Source organism: Aristolochia californica, unplaced genomic scaffold (genome assembly GCF_029961685.1).
Source record: "Aristolochia californica isolate CCGP_79_NKW_82.1479 unplaced genomic scaffold, dmAriCali1.0.hap1 SCAF_10, whole genome shotgun sequence".
Taxonomy (NCBI): domain Eukaryota; kingdom Viridiplantae; phylum Streptophyta; class Magnoliopsida; order Piperales; family Aristolochiaceae; genus Aristolochia; species Aristolochia californica.
Window position 1 is genome coordinate 33001314 of NW_027181771.1, and position 11835 is coordinate 33013148.

The 11835-nt window shown below is 36.6% G+C and overlaps 1 long non-coding RNA gene across 1 annotated transcript; it reads right to left on the reverse strand.

Moving 5' to 3' along the window:
- Nucleotides 1-8341: 8341 nt before the first annotated feature.
- LOC137942704 (uncharacterized) lies at nt 8342-11723 on the reverse strand. Its single transcript, XR_011110581.1, has 4 exons — nt 11506-11723; nt 11116-11193; nt 10305-10889; nt 8342-8450 (listed from the first exon to the last, which is right to left on the reverse strand). It is a non-coding gene; the product is annotated as an uncharacterized lncRNA (long non-coding RNA).
- Nucleotides 11724-11835: the final 112 nt, after the last annotated feature.

An 11835-nucleotide genomic window follows, 5' to 3' on the forward strand; every position in this document is an offset into this window, starting at 1 on the left:
GTATGCTCTCTGTGACCTCACCGCGGCGACTCTCTCATGACGCCTTAGAGTGTCGGAGCCGCAGCGCCGACGCCGGCGACAATTCCGACATGTTTTCCGTCGTCGACAACTTGAAAGAATGCCAGCGGAACACCGATGAACTTTCCTTCTACGCGCGGCTGGAGGTTGAAGATGACCTCCAGCACGCAGAATCATGTTAATTAAATTCATAAGGTATTTTTATAAATACCATCGAGCTGGCTCGGGACGAGTCTTCTGCGACTTGCCGTTCCAACTCGGCAAATGCGACTCAGGTCCGGTTGACTCGGGAAAAAAAAAAACGTCGAGTCAACTCGAACAAGTTGAGCTGGCTCGCCGTTCCTGGACCAAGCCGACTCGGTACTTAAAATTGGTTTTTTTCCAGAGGGATTCGAACCCGCACGCTGGGAAAATAAATTGCGCCAGTAACCATTAGGCCACTAGCCATCAACTGTTATCTATATAGGAAATTTTGAATTTATTTCCTGTTATAGTTTTTATGCATTTTTTGGCATATATTTAAATGCATGAAATTAAAGTTATGCATAATATTATAGTTTTTAATTATGCATATCTTATGAGAATATTTTGTGCATAATGATAACATGTTAGTGTGAGTTAAAATTATGCAATTCATGCTATTCTCATACATTTGTGAGATTTAATGTTTAGTGATCCATATAATTTTTATTAATTAGAGAGTAGCCACGACATCTTTAATTTAATAAAAATTATATATTATGATTAGGATCACATAAAGAATATTAGACATTTATTGTAACTAATTTTACTTGATATAATAAATTTTATCCCACAAGAATTTTTATTATATTTGAGTTTATTAGTTAGGATAAAATATCAAGTTATTCATAATTTACCCATAGAGATTATGAATTCATAAATAATTTGATAGTTTTATCATAAAGAACAAGTAGAAATTAATTGTAATTAATTACACAATATAATAAATTTTATCCCACAAGATTTTTTATTATATTTGAGTATATTAATTAGGATAAAATATCAAATTATTCATAATTTACCCACAAGAATTACGAATTCATAAATAATTTGATAGTTTTGTCATCAAGTTTACTCATAAAGAATATTGAATCTGCTTAAATTAAAAAATATTTAGCCCACAGGCAATTTTTTTATGTCAATTGATTTGATTTTTAAGCATGATTTACATTGGTAAAACATGATATTTTATTTAGGCCTCATTTTTAACATCAGCATGTAATTTATAATTTTATGCAGTTGTACAACTTGCACATTTCTCTGATATTCGTTGTGATATCCCTAATCTTAAGGGAGATAACTATAAGGTCTAGAATGAAAGAATACTTCTTCATTTAGGGTGGATGGACATAGATTATGCTATTAGGAAAGACGAACTACCAGTAATTACTGATACCAGCACTGCAGCTGAAATTACACTTTATGAACGATGGGAGCGATCTAATCGCCTTAGTGTAATGTTCATTAAGACTAAAATTGCTGTTGGTCTTCGTGGTTCTGTCGAGCAGTATGAAAATGTCAAAGATTTGCTGAAAGCCATTGATGCTCAATTTGTCACTTCAGATAAAGCATTAGCAAGCACCCTAATCATGAAGTTCTCATCCCTAAAGCACACTAGTATGAGAGGTGTGCGTGAGCACATCATGCAAATGAGGGATATTGCGGCTCAATTAAAAACTCTCGAGGTTGATATGTCAGAATCTTTCGTGTGTATTACATCTTGAATTCCCTTCCGCACCAATATGGACCCTTCAAAATCTCGTACAACACACATAAAGATAAATGGTCAATTAATGAACTTTTGACCATGTGTGTTCAAGAGGAACGGAGACTGGTGATGGAACAAGGAGAAAGTGTCATGCTGGCAACACATGGAAAGGGCAAGTATCAAGCCAAACAAAAAGGGAGGGGTAAAATACCCACCCAAGCTGGTATTAAGAAAGATTCCAAGTGTTTCTTCTATAAAAAGAAGGGACACAAGAAGAAGGAATGCGCAAAGTTTCAGAAATGGCTTGCTGACAAAGATACACCAACCTCATTTGTTTGTTATGAATCTAATATGGTTAATGTCAATAATTACACTTGGTGGATTGATTCTGGATCAACAATCCACATCTCGAATTCCTTGCAGCGTTTGCAAAACCTAAGGAAACCAGTGGGAAGTGAGCCTCACATTTTCTCAGGAGATTAGATGAGCTCACATGTGGAAGCTATAAGAACTTGCTATTTAACTTTAAGTAGTGGTTTTGTTTTAAAATTAGAAAAGACCTTTTATGTTCCAAGTTTTTCCAGAAACTTGATTTCAGTTTCAAGGTACCTTATGGATATTCTTTTAACTATTCAGACTCATCTTTCAGTTTGCATTATAAGTCTGATTGTGTTGGGATTGGTACATTGTCTGATGGTCTTTATAGCATTAATTTACAAAATAATGCCACTTACGGTTCAATGCATGTTCACACTGGTCATAAAATAGGTGTTATTAATGAGGATTCCTCTACATTATGGCATCGGAGATTGGGTCATATCTTCATAGATAGAATTAAAAGGTTAGTGAATGAAGGGGTACTTAATACTCTGGATTTGACTGATTTTAAGACTTGTGTAGACTGCATTAAGGGTAAGCAGACTAACAAGTCAAAGAAAGGTGCCAATAGGAGTTCAACCATATTAGAGATCATACATACTGATATATGTAGTCTAGACATAGACTCACATGGTCAGAAATACTTAATCTCTTTTATAGATGATTCCTCACGATACATGTATCTCTACATGCTTTATAACAAGAATGAAGCCTTAGATGCCTTTAAGATCTTTAAGGCTGAAGTAAAGACACTATGTGGTAAGCAAATTAAGATCGTGAAATCAGATAGACGTGGAGAATACTATAGTAGATACACAGATAATGGACAAGCACTTAGCCCATTTGCAAAGTTTCTTCAAGAACATGGGATTGTTGCCCAATATACTATGCCTGGTTTTTCGGACCAAAATGGTGTAGCAGAAAGAAGAAACCGAACATTATTAGGCATGGTGCGGAGTATACTTAGCAACTCCAATCTTCCTAAATCCTTGTGGCTTGAAACACTTAAGATGACAGTGTATATATTAAACCGAGTTCCAACCAAGGCTGTTCCAAAAACGCCATTTGAATTATGGAAAGGTTGGAAACCGAGTTTGCGACATATGAGCGTGTGGGGATGCCCGTTTGAAGTGAGAATTTATAATCCACAAGAGAAGAAGTTGGACCCAAGGACCATTAATAGGTATTTCATTGGATATGCTGAAAGGTCTAAAGGTTACAGATTTTATTGTCCATCTCACAACACAAGGATTGTGGAATCAAGAAATGCAAAATTTCTTGAAAATGACTTGATCAGTGGGAGGAATCCAACTCGAAACATAGTTTTTGAGAAGGATTATTCAGAATCTCAGCCTTCCACCTCAAGTGATAGATTGGTTATTGTTCACAGCACCCCTCAGTACAAACTGGTGTTGAACAACCAATCATTGAAGTTCCACAAATTGCTGATAACATTCCAGTAGATCAGGTTCTTCAAGAGTTGCCAATCACTTTTGAACAACTAGTTGAACCACTTACTTTTCAGGAAAATGATGGTTCTATATTAAGAAGATCTACTAGACTCAGGAGATCAATAATTCCTGATGATTATATTGTGTATTTGCAAGAATTTGACATTGGAACCGCAAATGATCCCATGTATTTTTCAGAAGACATGAGTTGCAAAGAATCAAAATTATGGTACAATGTCATGAAGGAAGAGATGAATTCTATGAAGAGTAATGGAGTTTGGGATCTTGTTGAGTTACCTAGTGGATTTAAAACCATTGGGTGTAAATGGGTCTTTAAAACAAAGAAAGACTCATTAGGCAACATTGAGCGATATAAGGCAAAACTCGTTGCTAAGGGATTCACTTAGAGAGAAGGAATCGATTACAAGGAAAATTTTTCTCCTGTATCTAAGAAAGATTCCTTGCGCGTAATTTTGGCATTAGTATCCCATTTTGACTTAGAGCTGCAACAAATGGATGTGAAACCTACATTTCTCAATGGAGATCTAGAGGAGGAGGTTTACATGAAACAACTTGAAGGATTTCCCTCTAGTGATGGTGACCAATTGGTTTGCAAGTTAAAAAAGTCAATATATGGATTAAAACAAGCATCCCGCCAATGGTATTTGAAATTCCATAATGTAATTTCTTCATTCGGGTTTGTAGAAAATATTATGGATCAATGTATATACCAGAAGGTCAGTGGGAGTAAAATCTATTTTCTTGTTTTATATATGGATGACATTTGGTAGCAACCAATGAAAAAGGTTTTCTACATGAGGTGAAACAATTTCTCTCTAACAATTTCGATATGAAGGATATGGTTAAGGCATCTTATGTCATTGGCATTAAGATTCATAGAGACAGATTTTGAGGTATCTTAGGTCTGTCTCAGGAAACCTGTATTAATACAGTGTTAGAGAGATTTCAGATGAAGAGTTGTTCACCAAGTGTAGCTCCCATTGTGAAGGGTGATAGGTTCAATTTGAACCAATGCCCGAAGAACGACCTTGAAAGGGAACAAATGAATGACATTCCATATGTTTCTGCTGTCGTAAGCCTAATGTATGTTCAAGTTTGCACAAAACCTGATATTGCATTTGTTGTTGGAATGTTAGGGCGATATCAGAGTAATCCCGGGTTAGACCATTGGAGAGCTGCAAAGAAAGTAATGAGGTACCTTCAAGGAACCAAAAACTACATGCTAATGTATAGACGGACAGACAATCTAGAAGTCATTGCTTACTCAGATTCTGACTTTGCTGGCTGTATCGATTCCTGCAAATCAACATCAGGATACATTTTCTTGATGATCAGTGGAGCAATATCATGGAGGAGTGCCAAACAGACTTTGACCGCCACGTCGAATATGGAAGCCGAGTTAGTTTCCTGTTTTGAGGCTACTTCACATGGTGTATGGCTTAAGAGTTTCATTTCTGGGCTTAGAATTATGAATTTTATCTCTAGGCCATTAAGAATATATTGCGATAATTCAGCTGCTGTTTTTATGGCAAAAAACAACAAAAGTGGGCTTACAGATACCCGAGATGGCTGCCTCTGGAGCCTACTATCATTTTTTATATCTGCGCTACTACTACCTGCAATTTAAAAGATACTAGTTGCAGAGGTGCAAGACCCAGATTCCCAACTTATTGAAAGTCAATGCATGGATTCAATTTGTTTTCTTTTCCCTTTGACCATCTATAGCTGGAGAGCTTAGTGGATGATAATATCAATTATCGGTCAAAATTGATGGGTTGCACCGAGTTTTAGCATGGTCTACTTAGTACATATAATTTGATCTGGTTTCTTATCTGTTCACATACCATTTGCTTGTTCAACCCTTCATATTAGTGTATACTAATGAAAATAGTTTTGGTGTTCTCTTTATCTGTAATATCTTATATATTGTTTTTCATGTCTTGATAGGCAGAAGAAGATAAACCCCACTGGTTTCTTGGACTTCTTGTAGAATTTTAAGCAGTTTGTTTGTAAGAAGCAACGAGGTCAAGGACAACTTATCCAGTTTCAATATGGGAGCTTTGTTGGACACGTTTGGACTCAATGGCTAATGGAGGTGATTCCTTGAACACACCTGTGTTTTAAAAACAAAAGTCTATTAGTAGTTACCCAAAAGATACAATACAGTCAAGCAGAATTTTCAGTTTGGTGAAGATTTCAGAGGAATTGAAGATAGTAAATTGTGAAAAACATGGTTGCTTATAAACATCATTGTAATTATTGAGAATGACTTACAGAGACTTCAAGAAACTAGAGCAGATAAAGGTAGATCGATGACAAGCATCCATGAAGCCTCCAAGCAACTGCCCAGAACAATAATGGAGTCAACATAGTTTCGTTACAGTTTCATGCGTGAAAACCATTTATCTATATCTTGTTGAAACATGTAATCAAAATTTAAAAACCTGAACTAAAACAAACTGTTGGAATTCACCATCACAGTCTATGGTGGTTGGCAATATCAAGCAACTGGTCCACTGACTTGTTTGGTGGCTTCTTGGATTTCTTTTCACTTCGAAGATGGTGGATGGCATCCTTGCAAGAAATGTACTGTGGAAAAGTCCTTGAATATGACATCATTGGATTTGTCCTCATGAAAGACAGGTACCTAGTATTGGAGGTAATTTAAGTGGTAAGGAGGACTAAACTATTGGTCATTCATTTGAAATTTCTTGTTGCAAATGGTGAATATCTTCTTAATTTTTTTTTGTGCTATTACACTTCTCATCACTACTCAAATATTATGTGGGTAGATGTATTGAAAGCCACTATAGACACTTGAAACTGAAAGAACTGTGGAAAGCAATAAGGTGAAGAAAATAATCTATTGATTTCTAGGGCCAACACATAAACACAAGATGTCTCAATGGAAGGAAAAAAAAGAGGAACTCTTAGCTCTTTGGAGAAATGAGAGAAGAAACTAAGGGAGAGAAATAAGAAGAAAAGAGAGAGAGGTTTAAAGAAGAATTTGAGCAAAGAGGAGAGGCTTGAATGCCCTATCCTATGCTTTGAGGTTATATTTTATAGTTGTGTGAAAATGTTTACAATGATTATAATACCCTTAGGACTACATGTTTCAAAAAGAAAAGGACATAAAATGATATACACCAACTTGCATAATTATAATTATATGTCATCTCTATGAAAATTCTTTTTATTTATTAGTCATGTTATCCCTACACACATGGGTGTCTTTTAACATAATCACTATAAAGACATGCCAGTAAACTATCTTCCATTACTTCTAGAAGGATTGTTTTAGGAGCGGCATATGTTCTTACCTTGGAGCTACTCTATTATTCTTGATATATATTTTTTAAATATTTCTTGAAGAAAATTTCTTAAAGAAAAATCCAAAATTCTTTGAAACTAATTTGCTAATTAAATATGAATTAGTCATTGAGCCGCTTCCAAAATTTAATTAAATATCATGACTTATGCACCTTGAAATTGAACCTCCAAACTTATAACAAACATAATTTGAAGTGGATCTAATCTTACCCTTGATTGATGCGACATTCAGAGATGGCTCTAGGAGGTTCCAAGATCGTGAGGGTGGCATGGATCAAAGGCATTGCATGAGTAAAGGAGAAAGGGAAGAGGAAGATATGGCAATGATGCAATCCATTACTTCCGATTACTCAACTTGAATTGTTGGAGGTGCACGAAAGCTCAGGCGGTGCGAGTTTCCATCGAAGAGGGCCTAAACTTTTGGGGAAAAGGATGGAGTGTGCATGTGGAATCAATACTAAAGGATATGAATTATTGTTCCTAGGTCAATTGATTCTATTTTATACAGGTGCCTAAGAGTACTTCAAAGGAATACATCCCCAAGTGATTTTTTTCTTCTTGAAATATGACAAAGGTTTCAAATTCCTAGTTAAGAACCCGTTATAGGAATATTGCTTCTAGGGGTGGCTTCGAACCGAGTCGGCTCGGTTCGATTCGGTATCCCTGGATTTCGAGCAGAGTTCGAGATCTGGGATCGACTCGTTTAAATTAACGAGCCGAGCTCGACCGAATCCAGGTTCGGCTCGACGGCTTGCGAGCCGGCTCGTTAACGTGCCAAGTCAAAACCGGGAGCGGGGGAGCATGAGCAGGAGTGAGGGGGAAAAAACTCTTCCTCCCCTTGTCATCACCGAGCCCCTCCCGTCCGCTGTTGTCGTCGTCGACAGCTGCTCGCCAGCCGCCTCTGTAGCCGTCCGTTCGATTTCTTCCTCCCCTCGCCTTTGCCTCTGTTTCCGTCGTAGCCATCATCCCCGATGACAGGTCCTCTCCAGCGTCGTAACCCCCTTCCCTCCACGTTGTCTCGGCGAAAAACCAAAACTAGGGGAGACATTTCTCCCCTAAGTTCAGGGGCCAAAAAAACTTATTTTCCCTCTCTACTGGCATATAACACAAAGACATGCTTACTTGGCACAACAAAAACAAGTTTAAATAAAAGAACGAACAGAAAAAATTAACCAGCTGAGATAGATCAAAGAAGAGCTCAAACAGTTGCAATGCTGGTAGAGAAAACACTCAAAAATTAAGGACGAAATTAGAGCATTCATGTCAAAGAACCAAATGAATGAACAAACAGATAGTAGAAGTCGGAAAACAAAACAAACAGATAATTGCTACAACTGAAAGACTAAATGACCTCTTGCAACTCTGAGGCTCCAGGTCCACATGAACTACCAAATCAAGTTGAACTTACATGACTTGCTAGCATGTACCAAAGCAGATAGTATGTTGCACCAGCCCAAGCAGTTTCAGCGAAGACACCAGCAATCCGTTTGAGCTCTGACGTTAAAGGTATAATCCGGAAAAATCTGGGAACAAATTGGAGGAAGATTTGATAGCATTCTTTGTAGCTAATGTATCTGAAGCTTTTGATCTTTCGAGGAACCTCTAAACAACTATCTGTTCAAGGTAACAAATTTAGAGAATCATACTCCTTGATGCTTGCAGATATCCATAAAAGATTGAAAGAGTGAATTTCTACAATAAAAATCTGAAAAGCTGTCATCACGTGGGAAAAAAAGTCCATTCGCAAAATAAGAATAAAGCCACGGTTTCTCTCAAACTTACAACAAACTTACAAATGAAGGTAACAGAAATCAGACGGAGAAACAGAAATCTGAGAGAAGGAGAAGATGCTTCAACCTTTATCACATATTTATAATGTTTTTTTACATCAAATTATTTCATCTCCTAGTTTTAGTGGATTCAACAAAATTATATAGAATTCAATCTCCCGTCACACATACACAACTTCACTTGTTCTCAAGTTCCCATATTACATTAGGACTCTTACTAGTCAGCAACACCATAATATACTCCAATGCTTCCCTCCACACCAACACATATAAATCATAGATGCCCAGCTTGACACATTTGGTTGCACAGGGTGTTATAGATAGATGACAATAGAGCTGATGCTAGTGAGTTTTGGTAATACATCTGCAAGCAAACTCAGATAAAATGTTATTTTATTTTATTTTAAAAAAGGGAGTTGTCCCACACCTTGGAGTAACAAGAGTTGTACCACAAGAAGTTCCACACCTTGTCTAACAAGAAGTTCTTTATAAAGATTCTCAACTGCATGTGGCCGTCTAATTGCCACAATAGAATATTATGGCTTGATCAATTTCATTAACCTTGTTATGGTAACTCCTCCTCAAAAGGGAGTCCCAGCTTGAACCAAAAATTTTGAAAGAAATATAATGTGAAGCTTTAAATTACTCTCGGTATTTAAATGCTTTCATCACTACTTGAAAAGCAACACCATCTCAAAAAGTGCACTTGGAATCTAAGACAGATTGAAAGATCCATGGTTTTAATCACACTGTATATCAAAACTCCAGAGAATAAAAAGACCCACAACCACCACTTTATTCCTCATCAATGTAGTTAATAAAACATGGGAGGAAAGAAAAACAAAAAAACTGATTAACATCATAACGTGACCAGCAAGATGAAACATCCAATGGTTGCTGCACTATAATAATGGAAATTAGAAAGGGGCTGTGCTTTAACAGCTGCAACTCATCAATCTGGTCACACAACTTTCATAGTAAAATGACAAAAAAGGGTAAAACCAACTGATTTAAAACACAATAAATTGGATGTTAACTGGTCTTAGCAAGAATACTTTTAAAAATAATAAATGCAACATCCCATTATCACATGAAATAAAAAAATTTATTCCTTCCTTCACAGATTTTCACACCATGCTTTTGGCTGATTTAATCAACCAGAAAGCAACAGAAACAAAAAGATACAAATTTAAAGAACCTAACACAAAAACAAAATAAAATGCAAGTTCCTTCAAACAAAGCTCTTGACACAAACGGTTTCCCTTAACTAGATTCTACAAGAAATGCCTTATCAGACAAGACTGATATTCAAACAAACAGTATCGAAAAACAGAGGCAACTTCAATTCCCAATTGATAAAAGTGCAAGATTAAATGGACAGATAAAGAGCTTGAGGCAACATGCTGTCTAATAGTATAACCTTCAAGTTTAATGGGCATTTAGCACTTTCAAAACAGCTTTCTTTTCGGGTAACGATTCAGTAAGTAATGTTCTAAAGAAAAGATTCAGTAAATAACATTTATTCATGATCAGTTGAAAACAGAGTTGTTTATTGCTAAGTGAATGAAGTAAGATCAGAGTTAAAACCTGAGGAACAGGCAGAACAGCTAAGAAGTCTACAATGAAGAGTCTTCTCAGGTAACTCTGCACTATCTGTGCAGGATCAATCACTAGTTCACCTCTACCAAAAACTCAGGAAGATGGAGGAATATAAGCGGTACAAAATTGGAGGAAGATGAGGATAGCATAAAAAGCATCAATTACTGTCCGGAGAGTCGTAGATGTGACTGCAAATTTCCAATCTATCCCGAGGCAATTTGAATCGTTATCAACCATTGGGAGAAAAAAAAACACAATGTGTCTACTGATACAGCAAGGATACAAGATATAACAAAAAATCTATTCCATATTTAAAGGAATTTATCTTGAGGCTTGAATATCTTCTTTTTGGACACCTTGAGATCTTCTGCAAAAACTGCCCTAGAAACCCCAAACCGAAGAGAGCTGCCAATCGACTTTAGCTATTCTGAGCCTTTCCCCATCCCTCTTCTAAATGACTTAGATGGTTTGGAGGATTTGGGTACACGGCCCAATCCCTCTATACCGAATCCACATCTATTCAAACCAACTACATCAGATCAAAAGGACGCCGTGGAGTCCAAATCATCCAACCTAATGAAAAAAAAAAAAAAAAGAATCTCAACATCAGCAATGACGATTTTTATTAAAGAAGCAACTTTTAAAAATGCACCAGACAGGAAGGAAGAGGGCAGATCTAAACAACAAACCCCTGTATGCAGTGAAAACTCCACCCATGATTATTCGACCATGGAGAAATGGGTAAACACTATCAGTTTCCTGTATACAAACTTAAATCGAGTAATAAGAATCAAGATACCTCACAAATCTCTTTGTGGCCCTTCATATACTGTGATTTATACCCACCACAATTGAACATTTTGTACAACCATGTAAGCTGCAGAGGAGATAACAAGCCATATATCATTTCCACAATGGCATAAACAGCAGATTAAGATTCTAGTTCAAAGTTGTAGTACTGATCTGTCTGATATCAGAAATATTAAACCTCCTGCATCAACAATGACCAAAAGGTGAAAGGAAGCATGCTGTGATCCCAAACTAACAAATAGATAATGGCGCATACAAGGGTTTTTTTTTTTTTTTTTTTAATGATTAGTATGTTTCTCAAATGAGTGGTGGAAATCTGAAAAAACTTACGCAGAATCAAGGGGCCTTCGATTGTGTCTGGAAAAATTAAGGGCCTTACCTTGGATTAAAAAGTCAAGTCCCTTGAGATGTGCCGAAACGGGACTCTCAGGGGCGAAGCAGGAAGGAATGAATGCGAGGCTGAAATCTGTAAAAATGGCACATCTGTAACAGAGAATTCGTGATCATAAGAAAATAAAAAATCTATCACCACAAAATAATTTCAGATGCTAAAATTTAAATTTGGTGCAGCTAAATTAAATCTGGCGGATCTAGATTCATAATACTCTCCGCAATATCCTTTTTTATATGACAAACTTTTATTAGTTGTCTAAATATTGCGCTCTCATGCCATTATCACAATAGTCCAATATTGGTTAAGTACCTAATA